The following is a 24,283-nucleotide window of genomic DNA, read 5'->3' as shown; positions in this document are numbered from 1 at the left end:
GTATTTATTGATTCAACAAATAAATGTAAATAAAACATCTATATATCAATATCCTACCGAAGAGGTGGTTAAACAAAAGTATAAAAAAATGTTCTACGATACCAAACCAAGATTCTATTAAGACCTTAAGATAACTCATTGCGAAAATTCTTAAGATTTGTATCTATTTAAGATACTATAGCTTGCAATATACGCTATTGAATTGAGGAGATCACTCAACTAGACGTGTTCATAGAATTCCCAGGGGCTGGTAGGATGGTACATGTATAAAAAGGGACACTAATAAAATTCAAACTAAAGAAAGGGTAACGAGTGTTAAAATGTATTCCTGAAATGTACTATACAGCATAAGGTAGAGTGGACACGATATCGGGAAGAGGCATCATCAAGGAAGAAAAGAGAAGAAAAAAATGATAAAAGAGCTTACAGGCAAATTTAAGAAAACTCCAATAAAATTCATCATATAAAATCTATCATATAACAGATACTAAGGATTGGGATGGGGCTGGCAACTAGGAGAGAAAAGGTAACGCAAGATGACAGAACAAGAAAAGGAAAATATAGAAAAAAAAAAACTAAGGAGGAGATGGCAGACAGAGGAAGGATATATAAGGATAAGGAGACTCGGAATTACCAACAAACATGCCAGTCGACTAAAGTCTAAATTAAAACTAATATAATATCCTTATCACAAGATATAATAATGATAAAACAAAACAATATTAGTTGTGGTTCACCGAGAGGATAGATTAAAATTAAGAGAGGATTGAGAAAATAAAGAATTAATCAGAAAATCTGGTCAGTGAACTAACAAAGGACGAAGGGGAGTTAATGATCTATGAGAAATAAATACGATAAATGGATAGATATGAAAAGGAAAAATATGAGTATCTTTTGAAGACAGTCAAGCTTCTTAGAAATAAGATGAAAATCAAGGATTCCACTATCAATGAATAGGCAACATTTAGGAAAGATTTTATACAAAAAAAAAAAAAAAAAAAAAAGGATACTGGCCCCTGTAGCAATGAAAACCATGATAGACATATTTTCCTATTTCTGGTCACACAATAATATATCAACCATGAGAAAAAGAACGCACATATTACCACTCCTTAAAACAAGCAAACTGCTAGAGAACCCACTAACATAGAGACCTATCTCTCTCTTTTCAACAATTTCCAAACTGATGGAGAGATCAACCAATCCGTTAACCCATGTCTCGCTTGCAGACATGGGCTAAAGGATGGCCATTTCTCAAACACACCTATGATAGTCACACATTTCTATGGAAGTCCTCGAACCCACCCATACCTTGTATCAAATCATACAAACAGACCACAACACGTAAAAAACTGCACTCTTTTTCCTGAATCTTTATAACAGTCTATCCCCAACACCCACAATTTGTGTGTGAAAGTACGATACTTGGATTAAGTAGCTCTATCACTGGGACTTGAACCTTTGACTATGAGTTGTTTTATCTCTAGGCAAAGATACTCCCTTCACACCACGCAGAAAATTGAAAGGAATGTTTCGGAATTTGTCCAATAAGTTTTTCGATTTCAATTACGCGGTTTGGTATGTAGACTTATTTCACCGAGTTTTCTGTTCAGGAGGGCCATCACACAAGTGTGTGAAGTTATGACAGTTGCATTAGATAGCTCCATCACTGAGACTCGAACACTTGAAAAGGAGTCGTTTTATCACTGTATAAGGACGCTATCACCATACCACGCAGGACATTAAAAGGAAGGTTTCGAAACTCAAACGATACAATGTACGCGCAACACACCACAATATCTCCACACAACAACACAAGCACGTTAATATAATTAAACAAGCGCGATTCATCAGCGAATCACGTTCCATAATTAACTCCTCCAGAAACCAACCCTTCAGAGAAATCACTGCTGAGATAAACAAGAATGACGCAGATATGCTTACATTTAGGATAAAACCCATCACCCGAAATGCCAAAGATGCAACCACCATTAATTCAGTATGGAATATTTATGTGCACATTTTATTCTCGTCAATAACAATTACAGAATCTTCCAGTCATAGCATAAATACAAAGAGAAGGAAATTATGTCTTTATCATTTCAATGCAACTGCAGGCGAAAGATATTACTGAACATGGCTGACATTGCACTATTTCTATTCACTACGTCGGAAATAAAGTAAACCCACAGAATCATCTAAATTCAAAGTCCTCGATATTTTTTCTGTATCTGTAAAATTCATTGATCAAGCAATTTCTGAAAAAAAACAAAAACAGGACGGAAGTGACGCTTTCTGATCTGCTCCTGTAGGAAGGAAGTGGATCAATGAGAGGACTTCATGGTGAGACAATTGTGCAACATTTTAAGATGGAAAATGGGAAGAGAATGACAAGGAATTTGGAAATATTTAGATATTTGCATACACAGTAAATCACAATAAATATACCATGCAACGACTAGTGTTCATTACTTGGAAAACAAGAGATAGGTCCTTGTATTATTATCATTATTATTATTATGAGGAAACTGGATGCACTGAAGGAACCCTGGCGCCAAAAGGCTAGAGGCAGTGACGAGAGGAAGTATAGCAAGGTCGTCAGGCACACCGCCTTGGGCGTGGTCTGGAGAATCACACGGGCAGCTGTGAGGGTGACTGGGCAGGGGAGTGGGAGGCCCGTGGTGCTGCTGCTTAATATATATAGAGCAAGTACAGAGAAATCTTTAGTTACTTCACGTTTGGAGTCCAGTCATCTCCACCAAGTGAAATATCAGTTATCGAATACAGTGTCTATACTCAAAGGAATGATGATCAGCGTAACATGTATCTTCTTGGTACGCTACGTTCAGTGTTCATAGTTGCTTACTTCAAGAACTTTAATCAATACGAGTGTTGAACATACAGTGAGAAAGTGAGTCGTAATGACACATGATGTAGTATCTTTGGTCAGTTCATTCGTGTTTTGTCTCAACAGATTGTGACTTTTATCGGAACCTCTGTCCAAGATCAACGCTTCGAGGGGCCACTCCTATCCACCTTTTGCGAAGTCAATAATGAGTACGAGCAGGGCAGTGATGGCGCCTACAGGTTCTCCTATTCTCTCCCTGACCAGGAGCGACACGAGGAGAGGAACTCTGATGGCACAGTGAGCTCACGTTCTAAGTATTTTGTGCTTATGTTGCAGCCGTCCGTTTCATAATGTGAAGCAAACGTCCATATTATGAGCATTTGTAAAATATGATTTGTTTATCCGTACAAGGTAACTGGTTCCTACGCTTTTGTGGACGACGCTGGCGAAGAAGTTTCTGTCAAGTACGTTGCTGACGAAGATGGATTCCGACCAGAAAGTGATGCTTTACCTCAGGTGAATAAGGACATTATGTTTCGATTTTCAATCTTCATATCAATTTGCGATGGCCATACACTTTCAGAAAGTGAAACCAAGTCATGTTCCACACTTGGATTCACTCTGCCACTATCTCTCAGTTCCTTTGGTGATTACAGAGTTCATATAGTAGCAATACTCCTTCATTTTTCAGGTTCCTGAGTACACAGACGAGGTGAAGAAGGCTCGCGAGGAGTTCTTTAAGATCTACGAGGAAACTCTCAAGCTTTTGGGATCTTCTGAATCCGATGAAGACAGTGAGGATAGCGACTCGTCAGATGAAAGTGACGACGACGACGACGATGAAGAAAGCAGTGAAGAGGAGAGCGACGAGGAAGAGGAAGAGAACGAAGTGGAAGAAGAAAAAGTGTCCCGAGGCCAGTTCAGATCGCCCGTCCAGGCCTTCCGAAAAAGTCGCAAAAACTTCGCTCGCAACCCGAGACCATCTTTTGTTTACTTTGGAAGAAGATGAGAGGCTGTCGTGATGTTCATCGGTTTGAATGGACGAGTCTTCATCAGTAAATTTTGATCGACGCCTTAGAATCAGATTTACAGTAGCTACATTAAAAGCTCAAATAATATCTACCATACAACGTTAGGCGTTTTCTTGAACAGGTATCGAGAAAACAGAAAATTAACCTCAGCACTAAGGCGCCATACGTGTAAATGTATATATCGTATTATTTATTTGTATTTATATATATATATTCAACTATCTATTCATTCAACAAATAAATGTAAATAAAACATCTATATATCAATATCCAACCGACGAGGTGGAACAACTGACAATAGTGGTTAAACAAAGATATAAAAAAATGTCCTACGATACCAAACCAAGATTCTATCAAGACCTTAAGATAACTCATTGCGAATGTTCTCAAGATTTTTTATCTATTTATGATATAATAGCTTGCAATATACACTATTGAATTGAGGAGATCACTCAACTAGACGTGTTCATATAATTCCCAGGGGCTGGTAGGCTGGTACATGTATAAAAAGGGACACTAATAAAATTCAAACTAAAGAAAGGGTAACGAGTGTTAAAATGTATTCCTGAAATGTACTATACAGCATAAGGTAGAGTGGACACGATATCGGGAAGAGGCATCATCAAGGAAGAAAAGAGAAGAAAAAAAAATAATAAAAGAGCTTACAGGCAAATTCTAGAAAACTCCAATAAAATTTATCATATAAAATCTATCATATAACAGATACTAAGGCTTGGGATGGGACTGGCAACTAGGAGAGAAAAGGTCAAGCAAGATGACAAAACAAGAAAAGGAAAAAAAAAAAAAAAACTTAGGAGGAGATGGGAGACAGAGAAAGCATATATAAGGATAAGGAGAGTCGGAATTCCCAACAAACATGCCAGTCGACCAAAGTCTAAATTAAAACTAATATAATATCCTTATCACAAGATATAATAATGATAAAACAAAACAATATTAGTTGTGGTTCACCGAGAGGATAGATTGAAATTAAGAGAGGATTGAGAAAATAAAGAATTAATCAGAAAATCTGGTCAGTGAACTAACAAAGGACGAAGGGGAGTTAATGATCTATGAGAAATAAATACGATAAATGGATAGATATGAAAAGGAAAAATATGAGTATCTTTTGAAGACAGTCAAAATTCTTAGAAATAAGATGAAAATCAAGGGTTCTACTATCAATGAATAGGCAACATTTAGGAAAGATTTTATAAAAAAAAAAAAAAAAGGATACTGGCCCCTGTAGCAATGAATACCAACGATAGACGTATTTTCCACAATAATATATCAACCATGAGAAAAAGAACGCACATATTACTACTTCTTAAAACGAGCAAACTGCCAGAGAACCCACTAATATAGAGACCTGTCTCTCTCTTTTTAATAATTTTCAAACTGATGGAGAGATCAACCAATCCGTTAACCCATGTCTCTCTTGCAGAAGATCGAGGATTCCCAGTTAACCGGCAAGAAAGAACAAGAATACGCATACCCACCTGACTAAACAACATGGGTTAAAGGATGGCCATTTCTCAAACACACCTATGATACTCACATATTTCTATGGAAGTCCTCGAACCCACCCACACCTTGTATCAAATCATACAGCCCACTACACGTAAAAGACATCACTCTTTTTCCCAAATCTTTATAAGAGTCTATCCCCAACACCCACAATATGTGTGTCAAAGTACGACAATTGGATTAAATAATTATACCACTGAGACTCAAACCTTTGACTATGAGTTATTTTGTCTCTAGGCAAAGACGCTACCTTCACACCACGAACAAAATTAAAAGGAATGTTTCGGAATTTGTCCAATACCTTTTTCGGTGTCATTTACGCGGTTTGGAATGTAGACTTATTTCACCGAGTTTTCTGTTCAGGAGAGCTATCACACAGGTGTGTGAAGTTATGACAGTTGCATTAGATAGCTCTATCACTGAGACTCGAACCCTTGACTATGAGTAGTATTATCACTGTATAAGGACGCTATCACCATACCACGCAGGACAGTAAAAGGAAGGTTTCGGAACTGAAACGATACAATGTACGCACAACACACCACAATATATCCATACAACAACACAAGCACGTTGATATAATTAAATAAGCACGATTCATCAGCGAATCACGTTCCATAATCAACTCCTCCAGAAACCAACCCATCAGAGAAATCACTGCTGAGATAAACAAGAATGACGCAGATATGCTTACATTTAGGATACAACCCATCACCCGAAATGCCAAAGATGCAACCACCATTAATTCGCTAAGGAATATTTTATGTTCACATTTTATTCTCGTCACTAACAATTACAAAATCTTCCAGTCATAGCATAAATACCTAGAGAAGGAAATTATGTCTTTATCATTTCAATGCAACTGCAGGCGAAAGATATTACTGAACACGGCTGACATTGCACTATTTCTATTCACTACGTCGGAAATAAGGTAAACTCACAGAATCATCTAAATCTAAGGTCCTCGATATTTTTTCGGTATCTGTAAAATTCATTGATCAAGCGAATTCTGAAAAAAACAGGAAGGAAGTGACGCTTTCTGATCTGCTCCTGCAGGAAGGAAGTGGATCAATGAGAGGACTTCATGGTGAGACAATTGTGCAACATTTTAAGATGGAAAATGGGAAGAGAATGACAAGGAATTTGGAAATAGTTTGATATTTGTATTCACAGTAAATCCCAATAAATAAACCATGCAACTACTAGTGCTCATTACTTAGGAAACAAGAGATAGGTCCTATTATTATTATTATTATGAGGAAACTGGCTGCACTGAAGGAACCCTGGCGCCAAAAGGCTAGAGGCAGCGACGAGAGGAAGTATAGCAAGGTCGTCAGGCACACCGCCTTGGGCGTGGTCTGGAGAATCACACGGGCAGCTGGGTGGGTGACTGGGCAGGGGAGTGGGAGGCCTGTGGGTCTGCTGCTTAATATAAATAGAGCAAGTACCGAGAAATCTTTAGTTACTTCACGTTTAGAGTCCAGTCATCTCCACCAAGTGAAATATCAGTTATCGAATACAGTGCCCTTATTGAAAGGAATGATGATCCGCGTAACATGTATCTTCTTGGTACGTTACGTTCAGTGCTCATAATTGCTTATTTAAAGAACATTTAATCAATACGAGTGCTGGGAATACAGTGAGAAAGTGAGTCGGAATGACACATGATGTTGTATCTTTGGTCAGCTCATTCGTGTTTTGTCTCAACAGATTGTGACTTTTGTCGGAACCTCTGTCCAAGATCAACGCTACGAGGGACCACTTCTATCCACCTTCCGCGAAGTAAATAATGAGTACGAGCAGGGCAGTGATGGCGCCTATAGGTTCTCCTATTCTTTCCCTGACCAGGAGCGACACGAGGAGAGGAACTCTGATGGCACAGTGAGCTCACGTTCTAAGTATTTTGTGCTTATGTTGCAGCCTCCCTGTTAAAACGTTATACATTGTGAAGCCAACGTCCATATTATGAGCGATTGTGAAATATGATTTGTTTATCCGTACAAGGTAACTGGTTCCTACGCTTTTGTGGACGACGCTGGCGAAGAAGTTTCTGTCAAGTACGTTGCTGACGAAGATGGATTCCGACCAGAAAGTGATGCTTTACCTCAGGTGAATAAGGACATTACGTTTCGATTTTTAATTTTCATATCAATTTGCGATGGACATACATTTTCAGAAAGTGAAACCAAGTCATTTTTTACACCTGGATTCACTCTGCCACTATCTCCCAGTTCCTTTGGTGATTACGGGGTTCATTTAGTAGCAATGCTCCTTCGTTTTTCAGGTTCCTGAGGACACAGACGAGGTGAAGAAGGCTCGCGAGGAGTTCTTTAAGATCTACGAAGAAACTCTCAAGCTTTTGGGATCTTCTGAATCTGATGAAGACAGTGATGACAGCGACTCGTCAGATGAGAGTGACGACGACGACGACGATGAGGAAAGCAGTGAAGAGGAGAGCGACGAGGAAGAGGAAGAGAACGAAGTGGAAGAAGAAAAAGTGTCCCGAGGCCAGTTCAGAGCACCCGTCCAGGCCTTCCGAAGAAGTCGCAAAAACTTCGCTCGCAACCCGAGACCATCTTTTGTTTACTTTGGAAGAAGATGAGAGGCTGTCGTGATGTTCATCGGTTCGAATGGACGAGTCTTCATCAGTAAAGTTTGATCGACGCCTTAGAATCAGATTTACAGTAGCTACATTAAAAGTTCAAATAATGTCTACCACACAACGTTAGGCGTTTTCTTGAACAGGTATCGATAAAACAGTAAATTAACCTCAGCACTAAGGCACCATACGTGTAAATGTATATATCATATTATTTATTTATATTTATATATATATATTCAAGTATTTATTCATTCAATAAATAAATGTAAATAAAACATCTATATATCAATATCCTACCGAAGAGGTGGTTAAACAAAAGTATAAGAAAATGTCCTACGATACCAAACCAAGATTGTATTAAGACCTTAAGATAACTCATTGCGAACATTCTTAAGATTTTTATTCATTCAAGATACTATAGCTTGCAATATACGCTATTGAATCCAGGAGATCACTCAACTAGACGTGTTCTAGAATTCCCAGGGGCTGGTAGGCTGGTACATATTTAAAAAGGGACACCAATAAAATTCAAACTAGAGAAAGGGTAACGAGTGTTAAAATGTATTCCTAAAATGTACTATACAGCATAAGGTAGAGTGGACACAATATCGCGAAGAGGCATCATCAATGAAGAAAAGAGATGAAAAAAATAATAAAAGAGCTTACAGGCAAATTTAAGAAAACTCTATAATAAAATCTATCATATAAAATCTATCATATAACAGATACTAAGGCTTGGGATGGGGCTGGCAACTAGGAGAGAAACGGTAACGCAAGATGACAGAACAAGAAAAGGAAAATACAGAAGAAAAAAACTAAGGAGGAGATGGGAGACAGAGGAAGGATATATAAGGATAAGGAGACTCGGAATTCCCAACAAACCTACCAGTTGACCAAAGTCAAAGTTAAAACTAATATAATATCCTTATCACAAGATGCAATGATGATAAAACAAAACAATATTAGTTGTGGTTCACCGAAAGGATGAATTAAAATTAAGAGAAGAGTGAGAAAATAAAGAATTAATCAGAAAATCTGGTCAATGAACTAATAGAGGACGAAGGGAAGTTAATGATCTATGAGATATAAATGCGATAAATGGATGAATACGAAAAGGAAAAATATGTCCACTAAGAGTATCTTTTGAAAACAGTCAAACTTTTCAATAATAGAATGAAAATCAAGGGTTCTGCTATCAATGAATAGGCAACATTTAGGAAAGATTTCATGCAAGCATAAAGGAATGAAAACAATGAAAACCACGATAGACATATTTTTCTCTTCCTGGTCACAGAATGATATACCAACAATGAGGAAAAGAACACACATATTCCCATTTCTGAAGCCAAACAAACTGCTAGAGAACCCACTAATATAGAGACCTATGTCTCTCTTTTCAATCATTTTCAAACTGATGATGAAATCAACCAATCCGTTAATTCATGTTTCGCTTGCAGAAGATCGACGGTTCCCAGTTAAATGGGAAGAAAGAAACAGAAAATTTATATCTACCTTACTAAAACATGGGTTAAAGGATGGCCATTTCTCAAGCACACCTATGATAGTCATATATTTCTATGGAAGACCTCGAACCCACCTATACCTTGTAACAGTCTATCTCCAACACCCACAATATATGTGTGAAAGTACGACAGTTGTAGTAATTAACTCTACCACTGAGACTTAAACCTTTGACTATGAGTTGTTTTATCTCTAGGCAAAGACGCTACCTTCACACCACGCAGGAAACTAAAAGGAATGTTTCGGAATTTGTCCAATACGTTTTTCGATGTCAATAACGCGGTTTGGTATGTAGACTGATTTCACCAAGTTTTCTGTTCAGGAGGGCCATCACACAGGTGTGTGAAGTTATGGCAGTTGGATTAGATAGCTCTATCACTGAGACTCGAACCCTTGAAAATGAGTCGTTTTATCACTGTATAAGGACGCTATCACCACACCACGCAGGACATTAAAAGGAAGGTTTCGGAACTCAAACGATACAACGTACGCACAACACCCCACAATATCTCCACACAACAACACAAGCACGTTAATATAATTAAATAAGCACGATTCATCAGCGAATCACGTTCCATAATTAACTCCTCCAGAAACCAACCCATCAGAGAAATCACTGCTGAGATAAACAAAAGTGACGCAGATATGATTAGATTTAGGTTATAACCCATCACCCGAAATGCCAAAGATGCAACCACCATTAATTTACCAAGGAATATTTTATGTTCACATTTTATTCTCGTCACTAACAATTACAAAATCTTCCAGTCATAGCATAAATACAAAGAGAAGGAAATTATGTCTTTATCATTTCAATGCAACTGCAGTCGAAAGATATTACTGAATATGGCTGACATTGCACTATTTCCATTCACTACGTCGGAAATAAGGTAAATCCACAGAATCATCTAAATGCAAGATCCTTGATAATTTTTCTATCACTGTAAAATTAATTGATCAAGCAAATTCTGAAAAAAAACCAGGACGGAAGTGACGCTTTCTGATCTGCTCCTGAAGGAAGGAAGTGGATCAATAAGATGGAAAATGGGAAGAGAATGACAAGGAATTTGGAAATAGTTAGATATTTGTATTCACAGTAAATCACAATAAATAAACCATGCAACTACTAGTGTTCATTACTTGGGAAACAAGAGATAGGTCCTATTATTATCATTATTATTATTATGAGAAAACTGGCTGCACTGAAGAAACCCTGGCGCCAAAAGGCTAGAGACATCGACGAGAGGAAGTATAGCAAGGTCGTCAGGCACACCGCCTTGGGCGTGGTCTGGAGAATCACACGGGCAGCTGTGTGGGTGAATGGGCAGGGGAGTGGGAGGCCTGTGGGTCTGCTGCTTAATATAAATAGAGCAAGTACCGAGAAATCTTTAGTTACTTCACGTTTAGAGTCCAGTCATCTCCACCAAGTGAAATATCAGTTATCGAATACAGTGTCTATACTCAAAGGAATGATGATCCGCGTAACATGTATCTTCTTGGTACGCTACGTTCAGTGTTCATAGTTACTTACTTCAAGAACACTTAGTCAATACGAGTGTTGGGCAAAGAGTGAGAAAGTGAGTCGTAATGACACATGATGTGGTATCTTTGGTCAGTTCATTCGTGTTTTGTCTCAACAGATTGTGACTTTTGTCGGAACCTCTGTCCAGGATCAACACTACGATGGGCCCCTCCTATCCACCTTTCGCGAAGTTAACAATGAGTACGAGCAGGGCAGTGATGGCGCCTACAGGTTCTCCTATTCTCTCCCTGACCAGGAGCGACACGAGGAGAGGAACTCTGATGGCACAGTGAGCTCACGTTCTAAGTATTTTGTGCTTATGTTACAGCCGTCCTAGTAAAACGTTACATAATGTAAAGCCAACGTCCATATTATGAGCAATTTTAAAATATGATTTGTTCATCCATACAAGGTAACTGGTTCCTACGCTTTTGTGGACGACGCTGGCGAAGAAGTTTCTGTCAAGTACGTTGCTGACGAAGATGGATTCCGACCAGAAAGTGATGCTTTACCTCAGGTGAATAAAGACATTACGTTTCGATTTTCAATCTTCATATCAATTTGCGATGGCCATACATTTTCAGAAAGTAAAACCAAGTCATGTTTCACACTTGGATTCACTCTGCCACTATCTCCCAGTTCCTTTAGTGATTATGTAGTTCATTTTGTAGCAATGCTTCTTCGTTTTTCAGGTTCCTGAGGACACAGACGAGGTGAAGAAGGCTCGCGAGGAGTTCTTTAAGATCTACGAAGAAACTCTCAAGCTTTTAGGATCTTCTGAATCCGATGAAGACAGTGATGATAGCGACTCGTCAGATGAGAGTGACGACGACGACGATGAAGAAAGCAGTGAAGAGGAGAGCGACGAGGAAGAGGAAGAGAATGAAGTGGAAGAAGAAAAAGTGTCCCGAGGTCAGTTCAGAGCGCCCGTCCAGGCCTTCCGAAGAAGTCGCAAAAACTTCGCTCGCAACCCGAGACCATCTTTTGTTTACTTTGGAAGAAGATGAGAAACTTTCGTGATCTTCATCGGTTCGAATGGACGAGTCTTCATCAGTAAATTTTGATCGACGCCTTAGAATCAGATTTACAGTAGCTACATCAAAAGTTCAAATAATATCTACCATACAACGTTAGGCGTTTTCTTGAACAGGTATCGAGAAAACAGTAAATTAACCTCAGCACTAAGGCGCCATACGTGTAAATGTATATATCATATTATTTATTTGTATTTATATATATATTCAAGTATTTATTCATTCAATAAATAAATGTAAATAAAACATCTATATATCAATATCCTACCGAAGAGGTGGTTAAACAAAAGTATAAAATAATGTCCTACGATACCAAACCAATATTGTATTAAGACCTTAAGATAACTCATTGCAAAAATTCTTAAGATTTGTATCTATTTAAGATACTACAGCTTGCAATATACGCTATTGAATTCAGGAGATCACTCAACTAGTGTTCATGGAATTCCCAGGGGCTGGTAGGCTGGTTCATATATAAAAAGGGACACTAATAAAATTCAAACTAAAGAAAGAGTAACGAGTGTTAAAATGTATTCTTGATATGTACTATACAGCATAAGGTAGAATGGACACGATATCGGGAAGAGGCATCATCAAGGAAGAAAAGAGAAGAAAAAAATAATAAAAGAGCTTACAGGCAAATTTAAGAAAACTCCAATAAAATTTATCATATAAAATCTATCATATAACAGATACTAAGGCTTGGGATGGGGCTGGCAACTAGGAGAGAAAAAGTAACGCAAGATGACAGAACAAGAACAGGAAAATACAGAAAAAAAAAAACTAAGGAGGAGGTGGGAGACAGAGGAAACATATATAAGGATAAGGAGACTCGGAATTCCCAACAAACATACCAGTTGACCAAAGTTTAGATTAAAACTAATATAATATCCTTATCACAAGATGTAATAATGATAAAACAAAACAATATTAGTTGTGGTTCACCGAAAGGATGAATTAAAATTATGAGAGGAGTGAGAAAATAAAGAATTAATCAGGAAATCTGGTCAATGAACTAATAGAGGACGAAGGGGAGTTAATGATCTATGAGATATAAATGCGATAAATGGATGAATACGAAAAGGAAAAATATGTCCACTAAGAGTATCTTTTGAAGACAGTCAAACTTTTCAAAAATAGAATGAAAATCAAGGGTTCTGCTATCAATGAATAGGCAACATTTAGGAAAGATTTCATGCAAGCATAAAGGACACTGGTTCCTGCAGCAATAAAAACCACGATAGACATATTTTTCTCTTCCTGGTCACAGAATGATATACCAACAATGAGGAATAGAACACACATATTCCCATTTCTGAAGCCAAACAAACTGCTACAGAACCCACTAACATAGAGACCTATCTCTCTTTTTTCAATTATTTTCAAACTGATGATGAAATCAATCAATCCGTTAACTCATTTTTCGCGTGCAGAAGATCGACGGTTCCCAGTTAAACGGGAAGAAAGAACCAGAATATGTATACCTACCTTGCTAAAACAACATGGGTTAAAGGATGGCCATTTCTCAAACACACCTATGATAGTCACACATTTCTATGGAAGACCTCGAACCCACCCATACCTTGTATCAAATCATACAAACAGACCACAACACGTAAAAAACTGCACTCTTTTTCCCAAATCTTTATAACAGTCTATCTCCAACACCCACAATATGTGTGTGAAAGTACGACAGTTGTATTAACTAACTCTACCACCGAGACTTAAACCTTTGACTATGAGTTGTTTTATCTCTAGGCAAAGACGCTACCTTCACACCACACAGGAAATTAAAAGGAATGTTTCGGAATTTGTCCAATACGTTTTTCAATGTCAATTACGCGGTTTGGTATGTAGACTGATTTCACCGAGTTTTCTGTTCAGGAGGGCCATCACACAGGTGTGTGAAGTTATGGCAGTTGCATTAGATAGCTCTATCACTGAGACTCGAACCCTTGAAAATGAGTCGTTTTACCACTGTATAAGGACGCTATCACCACACCACGCAGGACATTAAAAGGAAGGTTTCGGAACTGAAACGATACAATGTACGCGCAACACACCACAATATCTCCACACAACAACACAAGCACGTTAATATAATTAAACAAGCACGATTCATCAGCGAATCACGTTCCATAATCAACTCCTCCAGAAACCAACCCACCAGAGAAATCACTGCTGAGATAAACAAGAATGACGCAGATATGCTTACATTTAGGATACAACCCATGACCCGAAATGCCAAAGATGCAACCACCATTAATTTACTAAGGAATATCTTATGTTCACATTTTATTCGCGTCACTAACAATTACAAAATCTTCCAGTCATAGCATAAATGCATAGAGAAGGAAATTATGTCTTTATCATTTCAATGCAACTGCAGTCGAAAGATATTACTGAATATGGCTGACATTGCACTATTTCTATTCACTACGTCGGAAATAAGGTAAATCCACAGAATCATCTAAATGCAAGATCCTTGATAATTTTTCTGTCACTGTAAAATTAATTGATCAAGCAAATTCTGAAAAAAAAACCAGGACGGAAGTGACGCTTTCTGATCTGCTCCTGAAGGAAGGAAGTGGATCAATGAGAGGACTTCATGGTGAGACAATTTTAAGATGGAAAATGGGAAGAGAATGACAAGGAATTTGGAAATAGTTAGATATTTGTATTCACAGTAAATCACAATAAATAAACCATGCAAATACTAGTGTTCATTACTTGGGAAACAAGAGATAGGTCCTATTATTATCATTATTATTATTATGAGAAAACTGGCTGCACTGAAGGATCCCTGGCGACAAAAGGCTAGAGACATCGAAGAGAGGAAGTATAGCAAGGTCGTCAGGCACACCGCCTTGGGCGTGGTCTGGAGAATCACACGGGCAGCTGTGTGGGTGAATGGGCATGGGAGTGGGAGGCCTGTGGTGCTGCTGCTTAATATATATAGAGCAAGTACCGAGAAATCTTTAGTTACTTCACGTTTAGAGTCCAGTCATCTCCACCAAGTGAAATATCAGTTATCGAATACAGTGTCTATACTCAAAGGAATGATGATCCGCGTAACATATATCTTCTTGGTACGCTACGTTCAGTGTTCATAGTTACTTACTTCAAGAACATTTAGTCAATACGAGTGTTGGGCAAAGAGTGAGAAAGTGAGTCGTAATGACACATGATGTGGTATCTTTGGTCAGTTCATTCGTGTTTTGTCTCAACAGATTGTGACTTTTGTCGGAACCTCTGTCCAGGATCAACACTACGATGGGCCCCTCCTATCCACCTTTCGCGAAGTTAACAATGAGTACGAGCAGGGCAGTGATGGCGCCTACAGGTTCTCCTATTCTCTCCCTGACCAGGAGCGACAAGAGGAGAGGAACTCTGATGGCACAGTAAGCTCACATTCTAAGTATTTTGTGCTTATGTTGCAGCCTCCTTGTTAAAATGTTCCATAATGTGAAGCCAACGTCCATATTATGAGCATTTGTGAAATATGATTTGTTTATCCGTACAAGGTAACTGGTTCCTACGCTTTTGTGGACGACGCTGGCGAAGAAGTTTCTGTCAAGTACGTTGCTGATGAAGATGGATTCCGACCAGAAAGTGATGCTTTACCTCAGGTGAATAAAGACATTACGTTTCGATTTTCAATCTTTATACCAATCTAAGATGATAATTCATTTTCAGAAAGTGAAACCAAGTCATTTTTTACACTGGAATTCACTCTGCCACTATCTCCCAGTTCCTTTGGTGATTACAGAGTTCATTTAGTAGCAATGCTTCTTCGCTTTTCAGGTTCCTGAGTACACAGACGAGGTGAAGAAGGCTCGCGAGGAGTTCTTTAAGATCTACGAAGAAACTCTCAAGCTTTTGGGATCTTCTGAATCCGATGAAGACAGTGAGGATAGCGACTCGTCAGATGAGAGTGACGACGACGACGACGATGAGGAAAGTAGTGAAGAGGAGAGCGACGAGGAAGAGGAAGAGAATGAAGTGGAAGAAGAAAAAGTGTCCCGAGGCCAGTTCAGAGCACCCGTCCAGACCTTCCGAAGAAGTCGCAAAAACCTCGCTCGCCACCCGAGACCAGCTTTTGTTTACTTTGGAAGAAGATGAGAAACTGTCGTGATATTCATCGGTTCGAATGGACGAGTCTTCATTAATGAAGTTTCATCGACGCCTTAGAATCAGATTCATATGAGGTAAAGGAAAAAGTTCAAAGAACGAGATGAGCGATACAACAGAACGCATTTTCCTGAACAGGAATTGAGAGAACATTAAAACTTTACAGCCCTAATATATCATACGTGTAAATGTATCTATCACATTATTTATTCATATTTATAAATATTTAACTATCTATTTACGCAATAAATAAATATAAATGAATCATTTATATATCAATATCCGACTGAATATGATGTTGAGAAAAGTATGACAACAAAGGTTGAATAGAGCTACATGAAAACTGACATACATTTAGAAAAAACATACCAAAATTCTTATTGAAATCTCAAGATAACCCATCATAAAAAAAATATCAGATTCAATTGATTTGAAATAATCGCACAGTCATACCAATGACAACGTACGAATACATATCCATTTTACTGTTAAGAATTGTGTTTTTAAACGTCACTTCTCTATTTCTGTACTCCAATCCCGATTTCCAGTGAGGTTCTAAGGTATGCTCTATTCATATTAAGCAGCAGATACACATTACCACAACTCCTGATCTGCTGTCTTAATATGATGACCTTGCCTGCATCATCCTTGTTAAAGGTCTTGACCACTCAGAATACCCTATAGATCACTCCGCACTCTAAGATCAAAACTGTAACGCATAGTCAAGGATGGGTTTAATTATCGTCAGGTAGATTTTAATGATTATCTCTGCACTTTTGCCCTGTTAGAACTATTCCTGGTACCATTGCGTTTTTTTTATTGAGGTCCGGACTCACTAACACTCCTAAGTCCTTTTTACATTCTGTTTTCTTTAAAATGGCGTTATCTAAGCTATACCTGTTGACAGGATTGTATAGCTCTACATTTAACACACTGCATTTTGATATATATTGAAGGCCATTTGTTATTTCTCCGACCATGCAAACATCTTATTAAGATCCCCCTGCAGTATTTTCCTCTGACCTAATATGGCGTCCTATTTTAGTGTCATTCGTAAACTTTCATCACTATTAACCCCACTGTTCGAGTCCTTTATATATATGATGAACGATAAGGGACCCAAAACCAAGCCCTTAGGAACTCCACTAGTAACACTCTCCCACTTGGATTTTGTAACGTTAATGGTGATCCCATGTTTTCTGTCACTAATCCAAACAGACTTTTCCTCCATAGGCTTTAGTTTGTTTGCATTGATGTGTGTTCCGGGTTTTCTGGATTTTCGTAAATTCATGAATCGTTTCTACGAGTCCGTGAATCTAGGTAGTACTGAATTCTATTCATCAGCGCTTCTATATTTGAATCTCGGTGATGAAGAGTCATTTGAAGCTACTTCTTTATTGTTTGAGGTTTTCAAAAAGGTGCAAAATAGGCAAAAGAACAAAAAACAAAATGTCCTAAGCAAGAGACTCCGGAAGGAAAACAACAAAGTCAAGGACGTGTGTAGGAGTGAGGTGTGATTTTTTTTTTTTTTTTTTTTTTTTTTTAAGAATTTAAGTCATAATCGGATAAAAATTGATTTGTATTTTGCCACACCAACTCCACCTTCTTAGAAAGTACAATTGAAAGAAATGTTCTGGTAGGAATTATTTATTTGAGAAAATAAATAGTTAAACAGTTATAAATATCAGTATAAATACACCCATAGATTAATATCTCAGGACTTCGAGGATTTCAGATTACTGATTTCACCAATGAATTACTCAGAGACTCTTCAGGAAAATGCATTTCAATGTAACACTGACCTTATTATGAGATTTTTTGCTTCTTTTTACTTTGGATGTTGTGACGATTACCCTGAGATGTCCAAGAATATTTCACTATAAAATAATATTCATTCAAGCAGAAGAAATTCAAGATATTCTGTTTCTTCTTCCAAAATAAACAAAAGCTGGTTTTGGGAAGCGAGAAAAGTTTCTTTGGTCTGATTGGACGGGTGCTCTGAAATGTCTTCGGGACACTATTTCTTTTTCTTCCACTTCGTTCTCTTCCTCTTCCTCGTCGCTCTCCTCTTCACTGCTTTCCTCATCGTCGTCGTCGTCGTCGTCACTCTCATCTGACGAGTCGCTGTCATCACTGTCTTCATCGGATTCAGAAGATTCCAAAAGCTTGAGAGTTTCTTCGTAGATCTTAAAGAACTCCTCGCGAGCCTTCTTCACCTCGTCTGTGTACTCAGGAACCTGAAAACGAAGGAGCATTGCTACTGAATGAACTTCGTAATCACCAAAGGAACTGAGAGATCGTGGCAGAGTGAATCCCAATGTAAAACATGACTTGGTTTCACTTTCTGAAAATGTATGGTCATCGCAAATTGATATGAAGATTGAAAATCGAAACGTAATGTCCTTATTCACCTGAGGTAAAGCATCACTTTCTACTCGGAATCCTTCTTCGTCAGCAACGTACTTGACAGACACCTCCTCGCCAGCGTCGTCTACAAAAGCATAGGAGCCGGTCACCTGGTACGGGCAAACAAATAGTATTTTACAGTTGCTTATAAAATGGACGTTGTCTTCACATTATGTTATGGTTTACCAGGACGACTGCAACATAAACACATAATACTAAGATTGTGAGCTCACTGTGCCATCAGAGTTCCTCTCCTCGTGTCGTTCCTGATTGGGGAGAGAATAGGAGAACCTGTAGGCGCCATCACTGCCCTGCTCGTACTCATTGTTGACTTCGCGAAAGGTGGACAGGAGGGGCCCGTCGTAGTCTCGGTCTTGGAAGGAAGACCCAACGAACGTCAGGACCTGTTGAGACAAAACACGAATGAACCGATCACCGAATATCTCACTTAATGTATCATTACGTCTCGCTTTCTCACTGTATACCCATCACTTGTTTTGGTCTAATGGTCTTGAAGTAGGAGAGCAGAAAATGCCGTACCAACAAGATACAGGTCACACTGATCATGGTTCCTTTCCGTATGGACGCGGTATTCGAAAACTGGTATTCCACTTGGTGGATGTGGCTGGACCTGGGCCGTCAAGTAACTGACGATTACTGGGCAGTTACTCCATTTATACCAAAATGCAGGACCACAGGCCCCCTCTCCCCCATCCACCCACTCCCGTGATCCTCCACATTTACTACTGTGTGTCAGGCCCCGCCCTGTGATGTGCCTGACGACCTTGCTTCACTTCCTCACTGACAGACCTTTAACCCAAGTGATATCGTTTGTTTTGATCAGTCACTCTGTTATACATTAAACTCTATATAATTCCTCTTCAATCAATTTGATATTTTGGGAGTTTTGTGTTGTTCTTCATTCCAGAGGGTGACGCTAAGTAATTTGTTGTTGTTTGGCGTTTGTAAAGGGATATTTTCTTTGTTCGTTTGTAAAAACTCTATCTAACTTTATTCCTCTCTCCTTCGTTGTAAATTTTCCCCCACTGTTCATCTAAAACTAGCAGAAATAAGGCTAAACGTGACTCTCGTTTTTATATATTATTCATATTCCACTACTTCTGCGGGGAGAATTTAAAGAAATTATTTCGATTTTTCTCTTTCATTCTTTACTCTGCTCTCTGCACATACTGCCAGTCATCTTTAACACAATCGACCCCATCACGGGGAAGTAAAAATATATCCTTTTTTTCCACAATGACAAACCTTTTGCAAATGCACTTGCAATATTCCCTGATACACAAAGAGAAAATTGATACAAGAATGAAATGCGACTTTGACCTTCAAAAAATCTTTGTTTGATTTAACACTTTTGGTCTGACGTCAGATGATTATATTCAGAACGGTAGACCCTTCTGCTATTTTCTGGTAAACACAACAAAGATGATCTTGATTAATTTTGTTTAAAATTTTCTTAGCTTAAGGGTTTTGTTCCGTTCAGTTTTAAACAATTTTATTCAGTTTAGAAAAAAAATCCCTCTTGTCTTCATGAGCTGAATCTTAGGAACATTACCCCGATCAACCTTCTGAACCTTTTTGCATTATAATTTTATTCTGGCTGACGACAGGCGATTTTACTCAATCCAGGGGTTACCTTCTAACTATGTAGATCTTTGCAACTTCTTAGTTTCGGATTCGAGTTTCGTGTCTTGGCCGTAGCTACTCAGCGTCTCCCGGCGTCTGCTCCTCACCACTATCACACTGAACATGACCAAAATTCAATAACTCCAAAAGTAATGGGAACATGTGCATGAAAGGTCTTTTTGGTAAAAAAAAAAAAAAAAAAAAAAAAAAAAATATATATATATATATATATATATATTTATATATATATAATTTTCTATCATTGTCGAATCTTGAATATAGTGCCTACACTCTAGAACAGAGGCCTAAACATTCTAATTAGAGCCTTTAACTAGTGAATGGAAGTATATTTTTTTCTAAGAATATTATTACGCAGTATTTTGTAGTTATGTATATCTAAATTGAGAAGCAAAGGGACATTATGATATTCAAAAATAGGCGGCACACTGAGAGGTAAAAAAAAAGAATGAATGGATGGAATAATTAAAAAAAATATAGAATAAATAAATGAACTAAGATATCATAAATAAGTGATTAGAAAAGCCAAAGAAATAGATAGAATGAAATAAAAGTAAAAAAGAGAAAAGTGTAACAAGAAAACACACATAATGGAAAAATGGATAAGATAAAAAAATTAATAAACGTACAAAAAATGCAACAAACAAAACAAATACAGCAAATGAAAGAAATACAACAAAAATAAAATAAACGTAATAGATAAATTAAATAGTTAGAAAAAATAAATAAACGCACAAAAATGCAACAAATAAAACAAATACAGCAAATGAAAGAAATACAACAAAGATGAAATAAACGTAATAGATAAATTAAATAAAGAGTTAAACAAATATATACATAGATAAATATATAAGTAATAATAAAAACATGACTGGTCCTGTTCCAGAAAACTGGTGATGCGTTGAATTGAAATTTCGAAAAGAATTTGACTCCAATACCTCAAAGAACTCTGTTATGGAGAATTCTTTAAGGTATGGAACTGCAAATTAGTTTACTTTATATATGAACGCAGTACACAGGAGCATGAAAAAATATATAAAAGGATTTTGAAACTTACAATGCGAAGACAGGCTTCTGTACAATCTATGGAAAGACATAGAGTGCGGGGTGATCTAATAGAAGTGTTCAAATGGGTCAAAGACTTTACTATGGGTGATATAGGCAAGGTCATCATATTAAGACAGCAAGGCAAGACTCGTAGTAATGGATTTAAACTGGACAAATTTAAGTTTAAGAAGGAAATAGTCAAGAACTGGTTTACTAACAGAGTAATTAACAAATGGAATAGACTTAGTATCCATGTAGTGAGCGCTAAAACAATTGTTTGTTTTAGAAGATTAGAAAGCTTTTTGGATAGGGATGACAGGCGGCAAGGAACAAGGAACTGCTTAGTGTAGCCACCATCCGGATAATATTAAATCTAGTGTTGCATCGGGCCTATATCTCAGAGCCCTTAGGATTTGTAGTCCACAATTCTTGCAAATAGAATTTGACATCATTGATAAACAATTCTCCAACGTAGGTTATCCGGAATGGTTTCTAAAGAAAGCCCTACATAAAGCCAAATCCAACTTTTATAAACCAAATAACTCCAGGGAGAAGTTTAAATGGGGTAACAATAACATCATTGTACCATTTAATGATTCTATCAACTCGGTCTCCAAACTTCTACCTAATAATCAAATCAAATTTATTTACAATTATCCAAACAGCATTTTTAGAAAGGTAGTTAATGTATACCGGAGGGATGATGTGGACCAAAACTCCGGGGTATATAAATTGCCTTGTAAATACTGTGATGATGTCTACTGGGGCCAAACTGGCAGAAATCTGTCCACGAGATTAAAGGAACATAAAAACTCCATAAAATATGGACAAGTTAACTCCGCTGTGTTCCTTCATGCCAGCCAAAAAGACCATAGATTAGATTGGGATAATGCATCAATTATTTATAAATCACACTGTAGCTATCGAAGAAAAATTGTAGAATCTTCTCTAATAAAACATTATCCTAACTTTAATACCTCTAAAGGTCAGTGGCCCCCCCCCCCCGATTGTATTACCAAGTTAGCGGTTAACAAAATTATATCAAGAGCGGTCGGACAAAATATCACCCACTGTCCTTCCTCGACCCAACCATTTCAAGGGCATGTAACCTGAGTCCCCCCCCCCACTTTCCTCATCCCCTTCTATGTACCCCTCATTTCCTCATGTATACTTGTACCTTAACTTCATGTAAGCATTCTGCTGAAGAGAACTACAGATAGTAGTCGAAATATACAGTTTCCCTGTATTTTCCGTTATTATTTCTCTGATAGTGGGTTTATAGTGAATATATACATGTATATATATATATATATATATATATATATATATATATATATATATATGTATGTATATATATATATCACAACTAATACCACAGTTGGACGAAAGAAAGAGTTGAGTAAGCGAAACTATATATTTCGATTGCTAATTGCAATCTTTTTCAGTAGTACAAAGTGGAAGGATGATGCTGATTAAATATCAATCTCTTACAAAGGGAAGGGAACTGCGAAAAGAATAAATGTCACTACCTCAACCCTTATGTGACTTGAGGATGACATGAGATCGGGTCAGGGGGAGGGGGAGGAAACTTGTTAACATTATGTTTGGTGATGAATAATCCTGATATTATATCTGGGGTCTAATGATCCTTGGAAATATTCATCGTGGAGAAATATTCAATTAAAGTGGATTCCACTATTTTCCTTCTGAACCCACTGCCAGATTTATAGATAAGATCGGACTTTTCCCAATCCATCCGGTGATTAAATTTATTTACGTGTTGAAACATGGCTGAACTTTCTTGACCATACTTGATAGACCTCTTGTGTTCATTCAATCATGTCCTTAGGTCTCTCTCCGTCTGACCTATGTATGAAAGGTTACAATCTTTACATGAAAGGGAGTAAATACCTGGGATATGATCTTCTCTCAATCTCTGGTGAACATTAACAGCTTTTTTATTAATGGTACTAAGGTAATTATGAATTAAATTTACCTTCTCTTTGGGAAGAAATTTGGACGACAGTAGGGTAGACAAGAAGGCACTATGGGAGGTATTACAGTTATATGGGACAGGAGGAAAGCTGTTGAGAGCAGTCAGGAGTTTTTACGAGAGTAGTAGAGCTTACGTTAGAATTAGAAATGGAGAGAGTGAGTGGTTTGAGGTAAAGGTGAGACTTCACCAGGGATGTATTATGTCGCCTTGGCTGTTCAATTGATACATGGGTGGGGTGGTGCGAGAGGTAAATGTAAGGGTAGTGTGTAGGGGATTGGAGATGGTTAGAAATGGAGAAAAGTGGGAGATAAACCATTTGTTGTTTGCTGAAGACATTGCACTTGCAGCAGGATCAGAGGAGGGATTGAGGAAGTTAGTGACAGAGTTTGGGAAGGTGTGCGAAAGGAAGTTGAGGATAAATGTGCGTAAAGTAAGTGATGAGATGTACAAGGGCACCACAATGGAAATGAGTATTAAGGGAGAGAGACTGGAGGAAGTGGATAGTTTTAGACACTTGGGTGCGAATGTGGCGGGAAAGGGAGGAGTGGAGGTGGAGGTAGAATGTAGATTGAGGGAAGCGAGTAGATGCCTTGGTGGATTAAAAAGTGTAGTGAGAAATAGATATTTGAGAATGGATGCTAAGAGATGATCGTATGAAGGAGTGATTGTGTTAACAGCACTGTATGGTGCAGAAACATGGAACATAAGAGAGGAAGAGAGGAGTTTGAATGTGTTTGAGATGAAATGAGTGAGAAATGAGGAGATGAGGAAGAGAACAGGGGTGGAAAGGGAGTTGGGAGATAGGGTTGATGAAAGAGTATTAGGATGGTTTTGACACATGGAAATAATGAGTGAAAAAGATTAGCAAAAGAGGTGTGGAAGGCAGAGGTGGAAGGTGTGAACATGAGGGGCCGGTAATGTCTGTTGAGGAAGGACGGGAGAGGACAGAAGACAGG

Source organism: Oratosquilla oratoria, chromosome 38 (genome assembly GCF_046742065.1).
Source record: "Oratosquilla oratoria isolate Oo_2021 chromosome 38, ASM4674206v1, whole genome shotgun sequence".
Taxonomy (NCBI): Eukaryota; Metazoa; Arthropoda; class Malacostraca; order Stomatopoda; family Squillidae; genus Oratosquilla; species Oratosquilla oratoria.
Note: the sequence above shows the minus strand (reverse complement) of the source record.